Source organism: Oenanthe melanoleuca, chromosome 15 (genome assembly GCF_029582105.1).
Source record: "Oenanthe melanoleuca isolate GR-GAL-2019-014 chromosome 15, OMel1.0, whole genome shotgun sequence".
NCBI lineage: Eukaryota > Metazoa > Chordata > Aves > Passeriformes > Muscicapidae > Oenanthe > Oenanthe melanoleuca.
Window position 1 is genome coordinate 5,729,052 of NC_079349.1, and position 12,389 is coordinate 5,741,440.

Below are 12,389 nucleotides of genomic sequence, written 5' to 3' on the forward strand. Positions count from 1 at the left end.
GTGGAACTGTGGCTCCCTGCAAGGCTGCTCCCTTTGTCTGCTCCCTCCCTGCTGAGCCTGGCTCACTTCCCTGCCAGCACTGGCCACAGCAGAAAGCTGGGGGAACAAGAAATCTGTTTATCTGATGTGCCAGGCACTGCCACAGCTGTGCTACACACTGAATAAAAAACACAACTCCAAAATACCTGAAGCACAGGTGGGGATGTGCAAATCCACCCCCACTCACCACAGCCACAAACACAGGAGCTGTTGTGGTGCCCCAAGGATGTGCTGCCTCACCACAAGCAGCTGAAAGCTGAGACATGCACACAGACCAAGCCCAGAGACTCACCTGAACAGCTGACTTTGCATTGCTCCTGAAAATCCTGCTAGGTAAAAATAAAACACCCCTCTCTGGGCAAGTGCAACCCATAGCAATAACAGAACAAAGCTTGTTCTGGGAGAAGTACCTGGATGTGACAGCAATCACTTGTATATAGAGACACCACTTTCTTCCCTTTTCACCTAATTATCTGTATTTAAGCTGTACCTGTTTACAGGAAGTCATGCAGTTTGGAAAAAGAAGTATAAAATCACACTTGTCTCTTCCACTATAACTTAAAATAGCTTCCCTGGAAACACAGAGTCCCTGTGATAGCCCTTGGTGTCTCAGCCAAGAAAACTTTACAAAGTCCTTCCATGAGGTACACTGTGACTGTTATTTTTGCTTGTATTTATAGCAAGGTTTTCCTTGCATTGGTATTCAGCACTATTTTGAGAATCTCTGGAGGAGTTGGGGGAGGAGGAAGGGACAGGGGACAGTGGGTGGTCTGTCTGGGAAGAAACATCCCTCCATAAACTCATGGCAAGGCAACTTGCTGGACCACCTACATGAGTTGTCACTTTCTGTATCAACAGACAATTCACCCAAGAAAAAAGGAATTCTCTTCAAAATCAGATTGATTGATTTTTTTCTTTTTCATGTGTCACCATTCTGGCCAATTACAATTACATCAGCAGCAGACTGGTTAGCTCAGAACATTCTACAGCTACTGCACAAAACAACAAGTGAGGTATTAGAGGGTGCAAATGAGCTCATGCAAATACAGTTTTTGTCCACCAAAGCAGCTACACCTACAGGAGCCCAGAGCTGGAGGCAGTGGAATGCACTTGTCTCATTTCTGAGTCCTAGAATCCATCCTTGCAACATCAGGGACTGCAGGGAATCAGAAAATCCTTTTCCATGTTGGCTCTGATCATAAAACTCCAGCACCATGCACTCCCACAGAAACCCATGAAAGTATAAAATGTGCTTTTCTAGTGTGAAAAATCAGAACCTTCACTTGCTTGCTGCCCACCCCATCCAGAGGCAGCATGAGGGGACTTGCACTGCTTCCTCAGCAGAGGCTGGAAACCAGACACTTGCTTTACCCTGCCATAATTGCCTTTGTCACTCGTGTTATGGCAGATAAGGAAGTAGCCAGCAGGATAACAGAGTAAATGATGCCCACAACCAGCCTTCAACTTGCAAACACACAAAAGCACTTTCTTCAGAAACTCAGAACTCCACTAGTTGAAAGCCTGAGTTCTCGATAAGGAGGCAGATGTATCCTTGGAAGAAATGCTAAAAAGGCAAAATCCTTTGGTTACAGACAAAGAAAGGCTCTGAGGATTGAAACCCATTTCTTATCTTCCAGAGAATTGTTTTGTCTGGATGCTATTAGCACAGCATTCCTCTGATCATTTGTAAATGTCATTTACAGACTCTGGCACAATTGTTCTCTGCAGAATAGACTAGAGGGTCCAGCCTTCCTCCTTTCAGGCTGCAGCCCAAGCCCTGTGTTTAAAAAGGATGCTGCATATTGTGTTTTGTGCTGCCCTGTAACAAGCCCCAGCACAGTGCTGAATGTGTGACACACAGAGCATCCCACTCCCACTTCGAGCTCTTGCACTCCTCACAGAGCTTTCCTTGAAGCCATCACTGCTCCTGGCTGGATCAGAGAAGTGGGCTGAGCCACAGGGAGCCAGTACATGAACTCCCTGTGCTCACAACAGCCCCAGCACACTGGGACTTCTGGCCCTATTCAGGGTTGTCTTTACAGCTGGGCTGATCCCTGGCCTCACACCTCCCAATGTAACATCAATTTGCAGTATTTTTGATCCTTTTGTTTTGTTTTGTTTTTGCCAAGAATATCACAAGTAACAACTGCTGTTTACACAGATCAGATTGTCTTTTATGTTGGCTCCTCAGAGCTACTGAGGCAGACAGAAAGGGAAGTTTAGATTTTGATCTTATATTAAGAATTGCACATTTCTTGACCCAAATCCTACTTGCAGAAAGACCTGAAATTCATGCCAGTAATGTCCATTCAAGAGATATTTGATATGCCTCATCTCCATTCCCTCTTAAACAAAACAGGGCACAGCTACCCCACCACAGCATCTGAGCAGCAAAAGAATGAGGTAAGGACAAGAGCAGACATGGCAAATAAAGCTCTTAGGATGGCACACCCCAGACAGAATTCTGTTCTGGATTTAATTGCTGCATGCAGGCAATCCAGGAATATAGAATGCAATTAATGGGTGCTTCACCAGCCATTCATATGGGGGCCGTATCTGCTTGCTTGATTTTAAAATTCCAGTAATCAAATAAACATGCTGAACTCTGGGCCACAAGAAGCAGATGCTGTGTCTTCACTTCTACTTTGAGCTGTTGGGTGTGCTTTTTTCTTGGTATTTTAGTGGCAATGTCCAATTCTGAAAGGCACTGGCTGTTTATTAATTTTGAAGGAAGAAAGGGAGCTCTCTGTTGAATTAATTAATTTCCTTCAATTCATGCAAGGCTTCAACTTCACAGTTTGTGATCAAAGAAAGGACGTCTTAAATAATGTTAAATATGGTTTAGGTTTTATAATGTGCTATCTGCTAGTTTGGTTTCCACTTCTCTAATAAATCTCTTGCAAACACATCATGCCAGGGCTCTGCAAAACACCACGCAGGTATGAAAGAGCAAGGGCACTGGAACCAATATTGAAACCAAACAGAAACCATTTACTGCTTAATTATTGCCAGTTCTGAGATGAAACAACCCAACATCTCCTAAAACTACCCTCTCCAACCTCGTTAAAACCATCAGTGAACAACCTTCAGTGAGGGCACTGGTACATTTTTTTTTCTAGAGGAATTCAAAGTGAGGTGACACGTACCAGGTCACATTCTGCTGACATCTGGGTTTCTCTGGGTGCTGCAGGGAGCAGCTCCCAGCCAGAAGGGAGTTTGTTCCCTCAGCACATTCCAAAGGCATGGAGCTGATGAAAATCCAGCATCACAGAGACTCCACTGATTCCAGCCTAACACAGAGAATTATGCCATGTTTGCCAAAATATTAATGTGTGTTATGCTTCAGTGTTAACTAAAAACATTCCTTAATCCATTGGCTAATCCAAACAAACAAATTAGTATAATTGGAGAGTTGTGCTTGTGAATACAAAGCACAGAGAGAGGGAACACAAATTGTCTTGTTGTCATTCCTCTCAGGCAGCATGTGCAGCTAGTTCTGCTCCTTGCAGTCTGAGCATACTGGTGTAATTGATGGCAACATTTATCATAACAGCAGCACAAAAGCATCAACTGCTTGATGAATTTATTTACTCCTGCCCAGAAGTGAAGCTATGATTGGACCACTTTATAAACATCAAACTGCTGTAGACCTGGTCTGTTGTTGTTGATTGCACAAGGGGAAAAGAGGGGGAAGAAAGAAGAATTAAAAACAGGGCAAAAAATATGTGATTGGGAGGCTGGAGGTTCAGTGAAAAGACAAATGTCTTTCATTAGAGGAAAACAACCATTACTTTATCTAATTTTTAAAAACTAAAAAATAATCAGTCTTGCAACCATGATCAACAGCTGCAGTATTATTTGCTGCAGAGTTCAGTCCTTGCTCTGGCAGGATTTTTTCTTCCCAGCCCACAGTAGTCCTGGAGGCAGAGAGTTGTAAAGAAAGTGCCTGCCTTCCAAACTAACATGACAAGGCAAAACCAGAAACCACACCACGTTCCTATTTTTTAATCTCTTGTCTTTCACAGAGAAATATGGGGTCATGTTCTGTTTGCACTGCCACAACATGAACCTATACAAAACTCTGCTGCTTTTCCTGGGTGGATTCTGCACTTTTTGTCCACAGATGGAAGTAAATCCAATAGGGAATAGATCCAATGGCTTTACATTTGCTGGATTTCCTGACTCTACCTCTGAAAGGGTCTGAAAACCATTGCTTGAGATGGAATGGTCTGAGACACTCAGTCTGCACACTAATTAAGTATTGTTGTTTTTCAAATAATAGTTGAAAAAAAATTTCCTTTTTTCCCTGGTTGGCTCCTTTGACTCCCATCTGAGAAGAACAGAGGACAACAGTATCTGGAGATGAGTTTCAAACATCCAGTTGCTGCTTGGAGCAGCCTCTATGTAGTCTACAGCAGAGCCAGCAGTACCATCACAGGGTGATTCACAGACAGGAAACAACATGAATGTCATTACAGGCTTCTGCAGGGTAAAGAGTTCATCCTTTATGAGATCTTAATGTCTTAAAACTCACTAGACAAAATTTAGTTTATGATACTATGCTAAGACACCAAAATGTAGTCAGCCCTGATACAGTCAGGCTCTTAAGTCCATAACTGAGACTCAACTTAGTGTTTCAAACTGCTGAGAAACTCATAACTGATTGAGGGTAGATTTTATTTTTTTTTCTTTGAAATAATAGGTTTTGTGTTAACTAGGACAAGGAATTCCAAACATGCCTTGCAACAAATAAATGTAAAAGCACCACAGGGGTTGATGGCAAGGTGGCCAGTGGTGAACTGTCCTGCAGAGGCTGTGCCAGCAAGGGTGGACACTGTGTAGGACAGAGACCAATGCACTCCACAAGCTGTGCCAGGCCCCAAGCAGAAATAAGTGGGATTTCAGAAGCATCTCAGGCCTCAAGAGCACAAAGAGTCACTCCATTTCTTTGTTGCTTGCATTCCTCAATGACTTGGAGGCTTTATGAAATTCCTGCTGAAACCTTTTAAATTCCCTTCCTAATGATGCTGCATCTAGCTCTGAGGAGCCACACAGATTCACTTTGTTGGAGAGAGCTGGTACAAGCACCATGCTCCCAGTAACAGCCTGGGAAGGAGAATGGGAACAAGCACACTGCCTCCTGAGTGCCTCAGGACCAGCCTTGTGTTAATCTAAAGATTATTTTTATGAGTGGGACTCGTGCCTCCTTCATGTTTTATGCAGCACTGCAAACTCCAGGTCAGTGTCACACAAAGAACAATAAGATAATCACAGTAATAAAATGCTAATCTATCCCATTAACCTCTGCCTGGAAAATTGCAGCAGACCTGGCTTCCAATGACAATGCAGGGAGGCCTGGGGAAAGGGCAGATTAGACAGATCCCAGCACAGGGAAATAACCCAGCAAATCCTGCTGCATCCCCTTGCTGATATTACACACCCCATGGAAAATGGGATGACAGCAGCAAGAACTGCTGGTGGCACAGTTTCCATGCTGGCTGCTGAGCACAGGAGCTGAGTGAGCCCTGGGCAGCCCAGCCAGGGAGAGAGAGGCTATTCATGTACAAGAGCAGCCTGCAGAAGTAGGGGTAAGCAGTTTCCACCACACTCATTGCTGTTCAGTGAAAGGCACAGCTGCACCTTTCTCTGAGCTATCAAAGACTATTTCAAAAGAGTACAGAATGGCATTTACAGCAAGATCCATCCCACCCTCTCTTCTGTTACTCTGTTCTTCAAAGCACTGGGATGTGGTTCCCTCCCTTTAGCAAAAGCCTCTGTGCCAAAATACTGCTGCCCACACGAGGTGGCTGCTCACAGGTGGCCTGTCCTTACCCAAGTCCTTCAGAGGCTGAGCTCCTTTTGCCAGAGAGGACAAATGCCTTGGTATATAAACCAAGGCTGGCTCTGCTTGCCCCAGCTAAAAGGAGTCAGGCCAGGCCTGGCTCTGCTGGGAGCTGCCAGAGTAAACAAATGCTGTGGATGCAGGAGCTGAGCACAGCACGAGGAAACCACAGCACAGGTCCTCTGGTTCCCTTTTCAACATGAATCTCACTGGTTACTTCAAAAACTCTATGAAGGAAAGCAAAGGGACTCTCTACTGGCTTTCAAAATTCAAGAGGCTTTCAACTACAAGGAACAAATATCTATCAAAGACAATTATTTTTGCTTTTAGTATAAGTAGCTCCTTAAAAAAAATAAAACCACAACAGCACGTAGCAGCTGAGGACTTTGCTTCCCCCATACAAACTGCAACTCTGCTGTAATCTTTGCTGTTCTATCTCACATGCACACAGCCTCTCACTGAGGAGAAAACCACATCCACCATGGTTTGCAAAAAGTCCTCAGTACCATCAGAGTGAATCCTTCCTTGCTATCCAAAGATACTTTTGAGGGATACTTTATTGTAGCTTTAATAGGGTATTTTTAATCATTAATATTTATAACTATTAGTACTCTTTCTACATTATTTAACTATTTCACAAGCATGCAGAAGCCCAGCCAATTAACAGGCATTTATCTGCTGACTATTAATAACCTCTCAGGTATGCCCTGGTCCTCAGCAAGGTTATATGCAAGCAGCAGTGGGATGAACAGCTCAGGGCAGCACCAGGACCACACAGTCAGAGGCAGGAACAAGCCACAGAGCTGCAGTCACACTTCCTTAGCCTGGGGCTGCTGAGGAAAACCTTCCCCCCTGCAGAAGGTGGAGCTTTCCTGCAAAAGCATGAGATTAGTCACCACATGAAGGGCATGAAGAGTTTTGCTGTTTATTTTCCACTGTCTTTCTGCTCATTTCTTCCCCCTGCCATCTTTCTGAATGATCTCATTCACTTTCTCCTACTTCACACACCAGAAGGATCACTAAGAATCAGTCTCCTCCAGCCTGAGGAGAGAAGGGAGCAATGCTCTGGGGAGCTCAGCAAGGCAGAGCAGCTGCACTCAGCTGGGTGCAGATCCCTCCTGGCCATGGCAGCACCAATCCCTGGGGAGATGAGCTCTCCCAGTTCCTCCTGCCTTTCTGGGGAGCTCTGCATTTACCCTGAACGTGGGCTGATGGAGCTGCACCACGATCTGCAGTGACTTCAGACCCAGCTGGGGTCTGCAGGTAATGTGAACCAGCACCAGTGTCAAGGCAGATTTCTGCCAGCTGAGAAAGCTGCTTTCTCCCCAGCCCACCTTGCAAGAATAAAGCATTTTCTTTCCTCAGCCATGAGGCAGTAGCAGGGTTTGCAGGGCTCTGTCTCCAGCTCCCTCCAGAGCCAGCCCTGCCTCCTGAGGCTGCAGCAGTCTCACCCAGGATGTTTGGTCTTTTAATTCAATTCCCTTAAACCAACAGCACTGCTGAGGCTTTCCCCTTCCATTCTCATTAGCAGACCAAATATGTTCTGGATGAATTGCATAATTATATCAGCAAATCCATTTTCTTCTGCAATTTTTTTTCCAGTTTCCCAAACTGCAGGGCTTCTTTTTCCCTGCAGAATTCCCCAAAGAGATGCCACAAAGCAAAGCAATCATGCAAAAAGATTTATGACAGTCATTTGTATACATGAGTATGCTCACAGACATTCAAGTTCCCTCTTCTGTCTTCTCCTTTTATTTAGAGTGAAAGCACAAGCTGTTCCCAAGTCACATTTATAAATTTTTCATAAATCAGATACACTACAGATAGCATTTTAAAGATGGACATGAGAGGGGTTTGTGTGTTTTCTTGTTTCAGGGTCCCAGCATATCTCATGCTTTGCCTGAAGTCTTTAAAAAAGCATCACATTTAACCAAAAGGGACAGTCACCTCATGATTAAGCATCACCTGGACTGAGCCTTTGCTCAGTGCAGGACCAGCACAAAGCAAGGAGCCCAAGAAGGAATGGACACAGCTCCTGTCTCCCCATCCCTGCAGCTCCCAGCAGGTACAGGCTGCTCTCATGGACTCACCTTCCAGGTTGTATTCTTGCTCAGGAAAAGCAGGAGACAGAGCTGAGCAGTGACACCCCAAAAAAAGAGTGTGACAGGAGTTCCTGCAGGGAACCACCACTGCCTGGCTCTTCTTCAGCATTAAAGCAGTGAGATCTGGTTAAAGCAGAGTCATGAAAACTAATACATATTCCTGGAGCTGCTGTGGACTTGCAGAACACACACAGACATCTCCTCTAGGTTTTCCCCCATCTCAGTTTCCTATTTGCAAACACCTGCCTAATTTTACACCACACAGCAAATGTAGGATATTTGTTAGAAACAATTTCATCCTCAGGTTCTTCTCCTTAACCCATCTCATTCTCCCTGAAAAAATAATGAAAGCTGAATAAACCGGGAAGAAATGTATATTTTTGCTCTAAAACCCCCAGCAGTATGCATACATCTCATCTTGCAATCTGCTGAAAGAACAAGACAGGTCACAGCTTGATTAGTCCATGCCTGTCCTGTGCCATTCTTTGCTTTACTCTGTGCAAGGTAAATGAAAAAAATGCTCAAAATGGGAAAAGACAAGTTCAAGTTGGAGCCCTGATGTCCTGGATGGACTTTGGGCTGCCCTGTGATGCAGGGGGAGTCCCAACATTTGCCCAGGTTCCCTGAGTGCCACAAACCCAGAAGATGTCCATGTTACAGGTCACAAGCACACATCACACAGAGGACTGGAAGCAGCAGGCACCTGCCTTGCTCTGCTTTGGCAACTCTCCACTCTGATCACACCAGCATCTGAAAACCAGGCAAATGGCAGAATCCAGGGCAGAATCCTGCCCTGTTTGCATCCTCCCTACACCTGAAGGGCTTGGCAGGGGTGATCAAACCACAGCATGTCTGGAGAGCAACTCACCTCATTTCAGCACAAACTGGGCACTCAGAAACTCTGAATGAGCTCCTGAGCAGGATGTCTCCCTGTGTACCAGCTGCATGCTTCCAAACAGTTACCAGAAAATACCCATCTTCTGTGCTCCTGGGAACCTGCTGGGGCAGCACAGGAAGGCCAGGGAAGACTTCAGCCCTCCAGGAGCATTCCAGTGCCCAGCACAGAACCTCTTCTGCCAGCTGCTCCCTCAGGAAGCAAAGCCTGGCCAGGTTGGGCTGACATCAGTCACCAGTGTTGTTAGGACACTGCAGGGAGCCAAGAAAGCAGCCTTTTCTCAGGCTGCTCAAAGACAAGAAATTCTAACAATGATTAAACACCTGCTGGAAATGTGAAAGACATGATGTTTTGCAGAAAGCATGATTTCAAAGAGGTGTTGCCTTCTTGGGCCAATGAGCCTTTTCTATTCTGTATTGCACAAACTACTCTATGTAAGTGCAATGTTTCTTTCAATAAAGGCTCTCTCTTTTTGCTTGTCCTTTGCACAAAGAACCTTTATGTGCATTATTCTTTTTGCTGCTCTCCTGTAGCCCAAATGCAACAACCCAGAGCACAGAGATCATCTTTATCTGTGTTTATCACACTTTTGCTACTTAAGGCAAGTGTCTTCTCTGCTGCAGCAGAACTGGCAGAATTAGGATTAGTTAGACAATTATTATTTTTTTTTTCCTTCCTTGGGGAGAAGTTGAACAAAGTGGTTTTTGTTCTTGTCAAATGTACATTTGCAAAACACTGGCATTTATTAGACACAAAAACTAAAGAAAGTGACATTAAAAGCTGAGTAAAAAGAGAGTTTGGGCTGTTTCCTGTGAATAAAAGACAAAGAATTGCTAGAAAAAAAATCAGATACTTTCTGAAAACATTTCATTTAATTGGATATAAGTAGCTTGCCTGATGATGATGCTTGCCTGGCAATGATGTTTTCCTAATACACAGGATGCTGAAGCTCTATTCAGAAAGGTTTTGAGATGACACTGACAGATTCCATTTCTGTACAAGAGCAGTATCAGAAAATGTTCCATATTTTAGAAGTCCAGAGTATCAAGATCATTCAGCAGTGGAAGGTGGTGAAAGGAAGAGGCTATAAAATTATCAAAACAAGAGGAGAATCTGTCCAGATTTGAGAAAGCTGTGAACAGGAAGTCTCTTTATTTTTAAATACTGTGTTATTAAAAGCCTAGCATGACCAAATTATGCTGAAATTGTTGCTAAGTGTTGAAAGAATAAAGATGAATATGACAAGAAGAAGGGGAAAACAAATCCCACGTTAGGAAAAAGCCAGTTTCTAACTGATAGCAATTAAACCTGGGTATGAAGGTTCATCTCCTGATGTGATTTTATTTCTAATCACTGCAAAAGTGGCTGTGAGAAGCTGTAAAGCCAGTCAAAACGTGTCTATCTCAAGATCTATGGATTATATACTTGGCAGATTATTTCTTACAGGGACATTATCAAGCCACTGTTCCCAGTGCTCGATTAAATAATCCTGTAAAGATAACAAGTAGTGCTCTAATTAAAAACATTCTTTTCCATCATGTAAATCACTTTAAAGATATCTGTGACTGATATGATGGACATTACAAATTCTGGTAGCACCCACCCAAGCCTGTGCCAGCAGCACGCTGGCATATAATTTTATCTAATTGATCAATTAAATTAAAATAATCTTTGAAACAAGCTATAATAAGAGTTGTATAATTCCAGTGCTACCTATTATACTCCTTGCCTCTTTATCTCCTCTGTCTCATTAAAATATTCATCCAGGTCCTGGCTGAGTAATAAAATGGCAGCTCTGATGGTTTCATGACAGAGCAGTGGATGAGCTATGGCTGAACAGTTCAATTAATTCCAGCCTTTCCTGTGTTAACTGTTCCTTACTGGTATAAAAAGTATTGAACCAGGTCCTTTTCTACATCCCAGCCACTCAGCAATTCTCAGCCTCCAGCAGACAACCAAAACTAACAAACCCCCTCCCATGGGATGGCAATTTTGGAGAGCAGGCTCTTCATGGAGATGCTCTGTGGCTGCTGGGTGTAGACAGGACCTTCTACAGAAAAACCTCCCACTGAATTATTTCCATCTCATCATTCTATGAACAGTGCCAAAATGTGATTATCTCAACCTCTCTGTCTTTTGGAAGAAACAGCACATGAGATATCCTTTTCCAGGTAGTATTCATAGGTAGTTTAAAGTGAGTTCTGATTGCTTTGTGTTATTTGGGGATAGAAAATCCCATGCAAGGGAAAGCTGAGAGACAAATGGTATAGGGGGGTTAGAAAAAAAGAAAAAAAAAAAAAAGAAAGAAAATTAAAAGAAGGGGGTCAAAGAACCTGGAAGAGAAAAACTGCAAAAATCTGACATCTCTCACAAAGAAAATTTTGTCTTTCATATTAATTTACAATCATTTTGTAAATCTTGAAGAAAAAAAATCTAAAAATCTCAGTCTTCCTTGGGAAAGAAGGAAGCGAAAAGAGATATGCTGCCCTGCCCAGAGGACCACAGCCTTTTTTGGGATGCTGATCTCAGGAGGATGAAGTTTCCCATTTTTTCACAACTCAGTATATTGCAAATGAAATGTATTGGCTTGGGCAGACAGAATGGGGAAATTCTATTTCAGTCAGCCAAGATCGATGAGCAGACTACTGACCAGCAAAGGAGTCAAGAATTAGCAAAGCAAAGGACTTTTTAATGGAACTTTATATTGTCAGTCTCCATCTGCCAGCCAGAGTCTTCAGTCAAAGCATGGGATTTACTCAGACATTATAACCACCCAGCCTTACTCTGACACTGGGACTTAACCTGCCTTCTCCTGTTAATATCATTCAGCAACAGCTGCATTATATTACCTGTCAAAAATTATTAATCCAATTCTGTTTTCATGTATATTTATCATATCCCTGCCAACCACAGCCAAATGATTCTGTAAGACACATTGATTTCCTGAATGAATTAAATGAAAAGTGTCTGTCATAAGTTTTACAGACAGTGGAGTGATTTTCAGGTACCCTCCATTTTTTGCTGCATTTTATTCCCAATAACCTGCTGAAAATAATTGGGGAAAGGTATGTACTCATTATGAGACCTTTTTTGCTTCCTTTAATTTTACTTGCTTAGAAGAACTGTGCCATGGAGCCAAATATTCTTACTTTTTTCATATTCTTATTCCATTTCAGGCAAGCTCCTTGTGTAAAATACTATTTTACCATAACTGCTCATCTGAGTAGCTCCCAGAATCAGAGACAACCAAGTTACAGAGCCACAAAAGGGTTTGGGTTGGAAGGGACCTTAAATCCCATCTCATTCCAACCCCCTGCCATGGGCAGGGACACCTTCCACTATCCCAGGTTCCTCCAAGCCCTGTCCAACCTGGTCCTGGGCACTTCCAGGATCCAGGGACAGCCACAGCTTCTCTGTGCCATAGCCTCAGCACCCTCACAGTAAAGAATTTCTTCCTAACATCTAATCTAAACCTACCCACTTTTGGTTTGAAGCCATTCCCCCTTGTTCC